The following is a 12,342-nucleotide window of genomic DNA, read 5'->3' as shown; positions in this document are numbered from 1 at the left end:
TGAGTCATTGTTATAACAAATACTATACTATTTAATATTATAACACTTAGTATATGTAAAAGTTAGATATATTTAAAAGATATTTTTAATTCAAATTAAAAAAATTAATTATCTCTTTTTTAGTTTTTAAATATTATTTTCTAATATAATAAGTGAAAATAACAATAATCACTCATATAATTAAAATAGATAATCTTAATATATATACATGAAACTATATATATATAAGGGGGATCATTATATATGATGTATAATTTTTTTTATATAATGACTATTTATATAATTTATTGAATAATTTTTCATCTTAATATTTAATAAATTTAACATACAAAATATTACTTAACATATAAAATAAGTAACTTAATGTAACACCCTACCACACTAAGCTTTACGCTTAAGTCGTAAAACAAATGTGGTGTGGTATTACGACCTCTAAAATAAAATGAGTACATATAATAGCAGAAGAATTATAATATGCTAGGAGCCTTGAAGAAAAGGGGAAAATAAAAATCGCACAATAAAGGCGCAACGCTCAAGGGACGAGTTAACTTACGTGCTAAGAAAACCATAACTATCAAACATAAGCTAACAGAAGTGGGAATAGAGTGCCAAAGATACAAAATATCAAGCTCCTAACTCAGCCTGCGAAGTCAAGACTGGCCGGAGAATATTTACACATATATACATACGTATCCAAACCCAAAAGTACATATACACAATCCTGCCTCTCCATAAACCTCTAAGAGGATCAAAAAGAATAAGTCATGCGGAGAGAAATCTAAGTACATATATATACATCATAGCATAACAAAATATCCCAGTAACCACTTCGCTTCAAGAGTCCAGACGCCTAGCGAGATGCCTCTCGACCTGCATCTGAAAAACAACAACATAGTATGGAATGAGAACCAGAGGTTCTCAGTATGGTAAAGGTGCCACACACATAATATATAAGGTTCTGGGAATGCCAGAGGCAATCCTAGAACACCGACACTCAGATTATAGAGCTTAAAGTATTAAACAGAAGCCATAAAAGGTGGTTCTCTAAAAATATTTAATCCTAACTTAACTTAACCTTAAATCTAAATCCCATACTGCCATTCCTCCATACCTCCAACTCCATCATGCATTTTCACAGACAACTAAACAGACAAAGGCGAACACAAGAAGGTTACAAGTACTGCAGATAACAAATATACATTTAACATGGCAAATACAGATAGGCACACCCAATTAGAGCACAAGCAAGTAATTCAAGTAATATGCATATGATGCATGCCTGTCCTATGGCTGATGAGGCTCATCTGTCGGTTATCCAGCCAACCCGACAAGTCTGAATTGTCCTTAGACGGTCCCCCGACGTGCATCCCCAAGAGTCTATGCATAGATTTTTCTCAAATAATCAATATTGCTCAATGGGGGTAACATTCCCGAGAATTTATATAGTGCCCGGTCACACTTACGTCGTAGGGTCAACAGAGTATCGAGTTTTCAACCTGGTACACGTGGTGGCAAGCCACGGCACTTAATCCAGGGAATCTCGTATCTCAGATTATTCAAATTCATAAGCCATTTAAATAATTTAATTATAATTCATCAATATCCACATCATTCTCAATCACATTTCATTCATCATCATACATCAATCATATTCAATCTTTATCCTTCATTATCACACCTCCCACTCCGTCTATCAATAGTTCTAATCCAAAACATAATTCATTCTTTTCTAAATGAATCAAACTTAAAACATGCTCATTTTCTTAATAACTCAAAATCAAACCATAACCTTTAAATCTAAATCTTTTTAAATAATCATATAAACAAAATCTCTAATTTTTTATAAAATTTCGGCAGCATTTCCTCTAAAACTCGGACTTTGCCACCCTTTTCGGGTCCAAACCTGCATTCTTCTCAATCCAACATTCTCTTCCTCATTATCATAACAATCTCCACAAAAATCTACTTCAGATCAACAATTAAACTCATACAATATTCAAATCCAACAACCAAAATTCAACTAAGAATCATAGTTCACAATTCCTAGGCTTTTAACACAAAATACCTCAAATCAATAATTCACCGAATCATTAATTAATCAACAAGCACCAAACTAACCATGTTCATCAATAATAACATTCACCATCCAAAATTAATAACTAATTATCCAATAAACTTCAACCAAATATATTCATCGAAAAATTACTAAACATTAAACATACACCCGCATTCCAACTTATCCTATGGTCACCTAGCCTAAGTTTTCACAGAACATTATATATTAAATGCAAGAAACCTAAACCATACCTTGGCCGATTTCCACGTAACGACCAAAGCTAGTTATTCAAAACCAAGACAACCCCTCAAAACTCAACTAATCCGCTTCCTCCAAGTTCCAGTATTCACAGTTTCAGGCTCCAATTATTTATTTTCAACCTAATACACATTCATAATACATATATACCTAATTTAATACTCAAAGCTCAAATTTAATGAAAATAAAATAGAATTATCGTATCCTCACCTTACCCAAGCTTCACATAAGCAAGAGTGAACGTTTCTCTCAAACTAATTGGATCCTAAAACATCAGAAATCAAAGAAATTCAATATTCCCACTTAAAATTCGAAAATTGGGGGAAGATGAAGCTGAGAGTGAAATAGCAAGTTACCTATGAAATTGTTCCGGTAGAAATGTAGAGCTCGACGCGGTGAACGCGTGGCCGCAAACGGTGCGGCGATTGGAGCTCGGACGGAGAAGTTACGGGGATCGGGAATTAACGTGAGGGTTACGGGAATGTTTCTCGTTTCTCTTCTCCCTGGAAGCTGAAAGCTTCGTTGCTGCAGTAATGAGGGAGAAGACAAAGCTGGGTTCATTTAATAGGGCTGGTCCGGTTGAACCGACAGCCCGGTTCGGGTTCGGTTCAACCGGTTCGGTCCTTTCGGTCCAATCTTGGACCGTTTTCTTCAAAATTAGTGTCAAAATTCTCGTTTTGGTGAGCTCTACTCTATTTTGATATAATATTCGCATTTCTAATCCTCCTTATTAAAAACTAATTTATTGACTAATTATCTACTAATTTAACCGGGGTTTACACTTAATTCATCAGCTAGAACAATAAGTATAATAGTGCAAATACTTATTTATTTATTAATAATAAAAAATATATAAATAGTATAAATTGATATTTTTTAGTATAAAAGTAATAATAAAAGTTATTAATTAAGTTAATTACATAATTAAAAAAATTATGAAGAATTTTTTAAATAATAATAAAAAATAAAATCACTATTTTCACATATTACAAAGTTTATATAAAAAATTTGGATAATAAATAAATTCTCAATAAATTATATATTAATTCCGTAAAAAAAATAAATAAATTATATAACTTGATGTAGTGTTACATAAATTAAATTGAACTTAATTTTTTATATAACTGAAAATACTAAAAAAATTTAATTAAAAATAAATTATTCTTATATAATTCTCCGAAAATGTTGAAGTATATTTTTTTTTAAAATATTTTAATTCTCTTTTAAAAGTTTTATACAAATACATCACAAGTGATTTTTGAAATAAAAGGCAATGTTATGCCAAAGAATCACATCTAAACACACTAATAGACAAAATTTATTATGCTTAATTACTCTTATAAAATAAAAATAAACTAGAGCAGGTACGCACGGACATGAACAAAATAATCACGCATATAATTATTCTTTATGTAAAGCTAATTGATGAATATAAATGATGTAACTTTAAATAAAAAAATTGCATTCCATAGCGTAACAATCAATGAATCACATAGTACAAGAATTACATTCACCATTAAAACATAAAGAACATAAAATCATAAAACGTTATTAAAAGCTTCCCTAAAGATAACAGTATAATATTACTCCCTAGATAGTCTTCTCTTGAATTTGATTCTGAACAGAATAAATATAACAACAAAATTAGATTTTTGTATAACTCTTGTGAAAGATAATTAGCTTAATTATTAATCGTGGCATTCGAAATAATTAAAAGATGAAATGTTTGTTTGATTAACGTAAATATAAAAGGTTTTGTATAATAAAAACATCAAGACGCAAACTATTAGATATAATGCACACGAAAAATCAGTTTAGAATTACATGGTATATGAAATGTATATTGAATAGGTAGTGCGAATAAAATCCATGGACAATAGCAAGGAATGAGTAAAGAAAAAAAAAGGCTAATATATCCTTATAAAACTGACAAAAATAACATAATGTACCACACTTAAAATATGCAAACTTTTAAATCATTTTAAAACCATTGAATTTGAATAGCCAAATATAACTTTAAAAGACCCAAATTGTGCAAAGATTAAAATCTTCATAGATTTATTAGTTCTTATATATTCATGTTTTCAACCAAAAAGAGAGTTAAATAATAAGAATACTAAAGCACTTGCTGCAAAAACTTATCTAATTGTTAATCATAAACAACCTTATCACTATTAGATCTAGTTACAAAATTTATGCAATAATTTTCAGCTTCCAATTGCGATTTGGACTTTCTCATAATATCGAAAAATGAAAATAAACAATGGTAAGCTACATTTGATTAATATGAATCGCAGAATGGATAGGTACATCATGATGATGACGATAAATTGAAAACATAATAACAAATCCGAAAAGTAAGAAACTACTATTCTTTACAAACAATCAAGGCCTGAGCGCAAAAATAAATGAAAACCATATTCTAAGCTATAAATCATGTGAAAAATGATGATGAGTGAAATTATTTCCACCCACTCCAAGACCTCTTCTTTCACCACACCAACTATTTCACTCATCCTCCTACAGAATAACAACAAATCAAACTCATTAACAAACAATAACAACTAATGTCAGAAACTATTTTAGAATTGAAAATAAATTACAAAGCTCCATCATCACTATCGTCATTCACTTCAAATGTCGACTTGTTAGAATCTCCATCCTATTCTAATACATCAAAAGAGTTCAACCATAAGATTAGCATGAATCACAATATTGAGTTAAAGCAATTATCAATCCTTTGTTATAGGCTCTGATATCTGCCTCATATGCTAGTATATAGAACCAACAATGATATGAAGTAGCATTCAAATTGCAAGAAATTTAGAAAAGGTAAAACAGAACGAAACAAAACAGATCAAATTTAGAAAATAAAATGATTAATGCCCGAATCATATGTATTCAACTAATGTTTGTAGCAACAAAGACATGTAGCAAATATATAAGATAGTGAGAATAGATAAAAAAAAAATGATATGCTATACTAAAGCAGATTAGAATAGATAAAACAAATAATATAGAAAATTCAAGAATAACAGAAAAATCTACTATATACATCAAAGAATTAATCCGTGGGAAAGAGAAAGATAATTTCATGAAATAAGATTATTGGTCTGAATATGAACTTGTGCTTATAGCAAGTTAAATACAAACAAAACTAACATAAAAAATATCTACTACCGTCATCCATATAAGAGAAAGTATTAATTAATATATTACAAATGATACCTTATGCAATTGAGTTATATAAATCAAACATCAAAAGGCTAAAAGCCTAAGACTAAAATTAAAGAAATGTATCGGTATTCAAACATCAATGTAGTTTTCTCAGCACCCAGAGGACCCGGAATGTCATCTTGAGATTTCACACCAGAAAAAAAAAATGTATCGGTATTCAAATATTTTTGTTTCAAAAAAAAGTTTCATAAAGTAAATGTTAAATTGCCCTCGTTGTACACATTAAATAAAACTGAATATAAATGAGAATCATTTTACCTTGATGGTTTTATTATTCCACTAACATCTTTAAGAATCTAAATTTGTCTCCTGTTATAGTGTGCAAGGTGAAAAATACCAAAATACTCTATCGGTCAAGTGAATTTATCAATCATAGCATTAATTCCACTAATGGTACTATTCTCAAATTCAACTAAAAATCATATAGAATAATATAGTGAAATTATAAATACCAGAAAATAATAATATTCATATTCACTATTCAGCAATAGCTAGTGTGGGAACATTCAAGTACCAAGTTAGTAGCGCTCTAACCATTGCAGAGTGGCAGCCCCTCCCCACTCACGACCTCAAATGACACTACCATTCCCTGCATCTGATTGAAGTAGTGCTTGTATCTTCTATCCAACTACTTATCAAATAATCGATAAATAATTAATTAAGTAGCTAAGCCAGCATTATATTGGTGATACTTATGGCAGAGATATCACCAACTCATCAATAAATTTTGCAGATAATTATATGAATTTTCAAAAAAAAAATTCCACTCTCATATTCTTACTGCTACTTTTGCTAACACAGATGATGAAACAAAAGTAAAAGATGGGAGCAAGAAATTAAATACTATCTCATAAGCGTTGGATTTGAACCCAGGCTAGCTCAGAAAATCACCTTTTACCTGAAAAGCAAAAGAAATTATTAAAACATGATTAACTAAAAGTCCTCTAAATTTAAAATCCCATAATATCAAGTTTTCCTCTCATCAAAAAGGTAATTTCAAAACTAAATCAAACCAGAAATTAAAAAATAAAGCTCAACGTAGATTTAATTAACTATCACTAATAACAAAAAGAAGTGATTGATAAATAAAAAGGCTTTTGCGATGATTAATTAAGTCAATATGAAAACAGAATGGAGAGTAATTAATTGAATAGACCAAAGGTTTCTAAGGGCATTAACTAAGTGTGAACTTCATCGTTCTAGAGACATTGGACACTGGACATGATTTCAACATGTGACATTTTGATAAATAAATTTGTTTGAATGTTTTCATAAATCAATCAAACATGAGCATGTCTATTCAGATCCAACAACAGTTTTACATACTTAGCTACTTGATTAAAATAAAAATAATTTTTAAAAAAATAAAAAAGGAAAATAAAAAAAATAAAGAAGAAGTAAAACCTAGTCAGCAGAAAAAGTTGTTTCAAATATGAAATTTAGTGGGAATCATTAAGAGAAGCTGTTGGCTCAACATAAATATATAGAAATAAATTAACCTGAACAAACAATTAAGCAAGAAAAAAAAAAACTTCAATTGCAACCAAATCTAAGCAAAAAATGGAAAGAGAAGCTTGAATGCCAATAATTAAATATTACTACTTTAATAACAAAAAGAAAAACTTTGAATTACAACCTCATCTGTTCATTTCCAAGTTCTTTATCATGTTGATGCTTTGAAATCAACATGTCATTGGATTTATGTTGCTTCCACACCCTGCACCCCAAACCAATTCTTTCAAAAAAAAAATCTATGTCTCAGATAAAAAAATTTGAAACTTCAAATGAAGCTAAAAGATAAACAGCAATCAAAGATTCCAATGTGGTATACATTTTCTATGTTGCAACAATTCATGCTCCATTACTTAAAAATCTCATTTGACTTTATTGGAAGCAAAATTGAAGATAAGAGGGAATTAGATTAAGACCTTTTGGCGAAGAACAATTATAATCCTGCCAACAATAGTGTGGTTCTAGATTTTCTGCATCAACGACTTCACACCAGATAAAGACGCCAACTACAACAACATTACAAATATATACATCAGATTAAATAGTAAGAAACACACACAACTATTCATCGCAAACCATCACTAATTTGTCATTGGAAAAAGAAAAAAGGAAAAAGAAGAAAATCACCCGAGGTGGGAGCATGCCTCTTGAGAGTGATCTGGTGCTACTGCTTGCTATGAAGACAGTTTAAATAAAAAAAGGTAATATTAAAAAATAAAAAAAAAGCTATGTGAAGAGATATTAAAATCTTATACCTTTATTTTCTCAGAGGGCTTGTTGGGCAGTTTGTTGCAAAATGCCCAGAAAATTTCCATAGTTGTAGCAGCTTCCGCAGATACAAACTCTGTCGTACCTACCTTGGCATCCGCCTCCTCCCTGGTTGCAATCCTTGACCCAGCCCACCATGGCTGTAGCATGCACAACCATCATCACATCCTCCACCTTATCCACGATCACCATGTCAACTATCACCACGAACTCCACTGCGACCACTGGGCCCACCGCTGCCTTAGACTCCTTGATCACCATAGCTGTTGCCGCAACCTCTTCTACTGCCGAAACCCTACCACCACTGCTGTTGTCCCTTTCACCGTGACAGGAAATAAATAGATCTCACCACTCTGTTCTTGTCGCTGCCGCTGCTGTGCTCTCCGCTTGTCTAGTCTCGCTGCATGTGCTTTTTGTCGCAGCCGCTCGGTTCTTTCCATCGATCTACTCTCTTTCACCGCTTCCTCCTCTGTATCCACCACCACCACATCGGTGACCACCATGCTCTTGGCACGGCATCACCAAATGACAGAAAAGCTATCCGATGATAAAGAGATCGAAGAAGAAGAAAAATAGAAGAGGAGGAATAGAAGAAGAAGAAGAATGAGAGAAAAATAACGTAAATCCCTTTTCAATTTTGATTTTGAATTCAAAATTTGAAATTTCACGCTCAATCTCAGCGGAACTCAACTGTGAAAGGTAAAGCCAATAAATGTATGAATGAATTGAAAGATGGCATGTAATGGATGGCATAAGCTGATAAGCCAATAAGCCAATGAAAATGTATGTATGAATCATTGCATAGCATGCGATGAATGATATACATATCATGAACAGTACTTCAATAGCTGAGAACATTGACACGCTGGAATTCCACTAATCGAAAACTCTCTATTTAGAAGAATAATATTAGATTTAAAAAATACAAAAGATATCATCTTTAGCAAGCTGCATTTCCTTTCTTTTATTATTTAAATAATTACCTATGTGTTCTACTGCGTGCTCCGTCTCTGCGCACGTGGAGTGGTTGATGTGATATTATGATATGCAAATATGCAAAGGAATCTACCTTTTTTAATATAAAAATATATTTCATTTATTTATTTTTTTCTAGTTAACAACCGGGTATTGGTTGTTCCACAAGGCCCTAAATCTGAAATGCAAATTGCAAACACAAGTTCAACACTTTATTTAAATATATTTACAACAAGAATAATACAAAATTTATAAAATAAATATATACCTATGCATGTTTTAAAACAATTTAATTAAGAAATTAAATCAACTTTTACTATAAATTGGGTTAAACTGAAAGTGTTAAATTTATGTTCATATAAAAATAATTAATTTCTCTAGATTTAATGTGATAGTTTGCAATGTTGAGGGGGCAGAATATTCAAACCAACTTGAGGGGAAAAAATTCCAAAAGCAGTGAGTCTTAGAGGAAGAATATATGTTAAATATATTGATGAACAGGAAAACCAGGTATGAATAATTAGTATATCCTTTAACTTTCTAATTAATATCTTCTCATCAGTTCTCATTATATAAATTTAATGCCACTAGCAACATGATAATTTTGAGTGTAAGAAAGTAACTTCAACCTTCCAAATAATATTTCACAAAAAATCTTTGTGTATATTCTAATATATAATTAACAATTTTCTATTAAACCTATTGAAATAATATTTAATTTAATTTATTACTACTATTTAAGTATTTTTATCTATTATCGTTCTAAAATGATACCCTCTATCATGAGTCTTAAAAGATATATATTATGTATGTCCAATACTAAGCTTGAAAAGATTGCAATAAAAGGGTTGTGGAGATAAAGGCTCAGTGAGTATATTATCTAACTGTCCAGAAAAATATATGTGAAGAAGTTTTCTCATTTCATCTTGAATTTTTTGACAAACTAAATAACAGTCAACTTTTAAATATTTAGTTCGTTCATAAAAATTTGAATTAGCTGCGAGCCTGCGATGTAAGAGCGTTTTGATTACCACAATACAATACTGGTGGACGAATGAAAAAGATGTGAAGAAATTGCAAAAGATTTAGTAGTCATTGGAACTCACAAATTGTACTAGCAAGGGTACGGTATTCGATGTCGGTGGATGACCAAGTAATAGTGATTTTTTTTCTTAGTTTTTCAAGAAACCAAAGAATTACCCAAGAAAAAGCAATATATCAGGATAACCCACTCAATCGGAGTCACTAAAGCCAAGGATTTGAATTTCTGTTTCTCTTGAAAATTTTTTCGACCCACAACAACTTATTGATAAAAATTTCTCGCTCAAAGCAATTAGTTATTGAATATTTACAATTTATAGTGAAGGTCTGACATGAATAAGATAAATTGAGAAAATGAATAGGTATAAAGTCGTAACATATATTGAATAATATATATTGTAAAAGTAAAATAGTTCAAAGTAAAAAAATATACCTTGAAAGTTGATAATTATAGAGAAGAAGACGACATATATGAATGTCATACATGCCAAATGTGAATATCTGAATTTTGTTTTGTAGGACATGCTTTAATTTGATAATAAAGCAATAAGATAACAGTTATTGAATTATACATTTAGTATAATATTTCTAACAGTTACAGTATGACGAAGGATATTCCTCGTGCAATAATAGTAAATTTTGAATGTTTGCATGTGTTTTTGCTTAACTTTTTGCATTAAACAAATAGTAACGTAAAAGTTAATAGCATAAAGTGAATAGTGTAACAGTTATATACAATTGATATACAATTAATTTTAAGATTTGAATTCATCATTACCGTCATTTAATTGTATAAATGAAATCATTAAGCAATAAGAATATAATACATAATGAAATAAAAATGCAATTGACATGGTTGTTATATGTCATTGTATAGAACATATATTGAGGTTTGAATATAACTAATAAATCAGTAAATATTAGTTACACAAAATATAAATGCAAAAATATGTTGAATAAAATATATAATTTTACTTGTGTAAATAGCGACAGAGAACTTTGAAAAAGTAAGCAAAATTCATAAGTGAGTTTGTTCTTAGATTGATAGAAAGTCGAGTTTATTTTCGGATTGGTTCATTGATCGATTATAAGATGAGAAATATTATGATACGTAAAAATGAAGCAATTTGAATGTATAAAGTACATACTTTATAAAAAGTTACGATAAATTAAAATTGATAAGAGGTATTAAATAAAATCTTAAACAAGATTGTTGAGATTGGTTAAAAAATTTGAATGTAAATCAAGTTTTACGAACCTAAGAGGAGTAGGAGTTATTTTACTCGTCCCCACCAATTGTTCTTGCTGAGTTTGGCCGGTGTATAGCTCGTCCGTCGATGAATGTCTTCAAACTTCTCGTCGGGATGAGTTATACGTCGGCCATGAGAGAACAAGGGGGTGGATTCCTGCAAAAGACACTCCGACGCTCTAGTCAGTAAGTGTTTAAGAGGTATAAGAATAATTCTATGAATATAGAATGTAAGACATGAAATAGAAGTTATCATGTGTTGTATATTATAATAATTCTATGAATATAGAATGTATGTAGAATATATCTAGAATCTCCAGTGTATATAGAAATTGGTGCCTTTTATAGGCATAGAGTTGATGGTATGACTATTGATCATTAAGTCGAAATAATGGTCATTAAGTCAGTAATGAATGTGTCGATTACAGAACGAATGATAATTAAGGCCGAGTTATAACTTATAATGCACAATAAAGACCGAGTTATAAGGTGACAGATCAATATGTATTATATTAAATAATTTAGTTAAATATGTCAAATTATTTATCAATTTTCGATTATTATTTTTATATAAAAACTTCTCGGATAAGTAGTCTCTACGAATTGTACTTTAACCTTTATTATTGTGTTATATTTCTATTATCAAAACACTCATCCCAAAAATTTAAGTTGATAAAAAAAGGTAACATAAATAATTATGTCACTAACACTCGTTCGTTCACCAAAAATCGAACTCTAAATTTTTCAAATATAGAACTCTGATATTATGTCATGAAATAACTTATTCCAAAAACTTAAACCCATAAAAATTAAAGATAATATAAATAATTATATCTCCAACCATCCTTAACATTTAATTTCCCTAGTTTACAGAGAATTGAAGGTCAATAATACAGCCCTCAACTATTTGCTCTCTATCATATTATTTTAATACTAGGACTAAACTTTAATACTAAGACTAAACGTTCTTTTAATCTCCATATTATTATTAAAATTAAAATCTTTTCAATCACCCTTAGATACGGTCTATACTATAATGAATCCATTGTAGAAACTAGAAATATAACAAATTTCTGAGACATAGACTTTCCACGTGCTTCCATTGTTATTCATCTAATAGCTCAATGATTGTTATTATTGCAACTCTCACCACTGACCACATATTTTTCAGGCTCATAATATTCACAAAGAAATAAGGAAAATGAATTAACATGGCTATTATTAAACCTAGCTTATGCCCCAAAAA

The 12,342-nt window shown here is 30.2% G+C and overlaps 2 long non-coding RNA genes across 3 annotated transcripts; both read right to left on the bottom strand.

The window, feature by feature from the left end:
• Positions 1-615: 615 nt before the first annotated feature.
• On the bottom strand, positions 616-2,842 carry LOC130973345 (uncharacterized). The gene is made up of 4 exons (XR_009084116.1): positions 2,671-2,842; positions 2,525-2,579; positions 2,308-2,436; positions 616-876 (listed from the first exon to the last, which is right to left on the bottom strand). It is a non-coding gene; the product is annotated as an uncharacterized LOC130973345 (long non-coding RNA).
• Positions 2,843-4,547: 1,705 nt separating this feature from the next.
• Positions 4,548-8,702, bottom strand: LOC130973530 (uncharacterized). 2 transcript variants are annotated; one of them, XR_009084168.1, is made up of 5 exons: positions 7,819-8,702; positions 7,691-7,737; positions 7,480-7,569; positions 7,188-7,286; positions 4,548-6,449 (listed from the first exon to the last, which is right to left on the bottom strand). It is a non-coding gene; the product is annotated as an uncharacterized LOC130973530 (long non-coding RNA). The 2 variants fall into 2 exon arrangements; XR_009084166.1 differs by having other exon boundaries at positions 7,188-7,268.
• Between the last annotated feature and the right edge of the window lie 3,640 nt (positions 8,703-12,342).

This window comes from Arachis stenosperma, chromosome 4 (assembly GCF_014773155.1).
Source record: "Arachis stenosperma cultivar V10309 chromosome 4, arast.V10309.gnm1.PFL2, whole genome shotgun sequence".
In the NCBI taxonomy this organism is placed as follows: Eukaryota; Viridiplantae; Streptophyta; class Magnoliopsida; order Fabales; family Fabaceae; genus Arachis; species Arachis stenosperma.
Note: the sequence above shows the minus strand (reverse complement) of the source record. Positions and strands in the feature narration are given on the sequence as shown.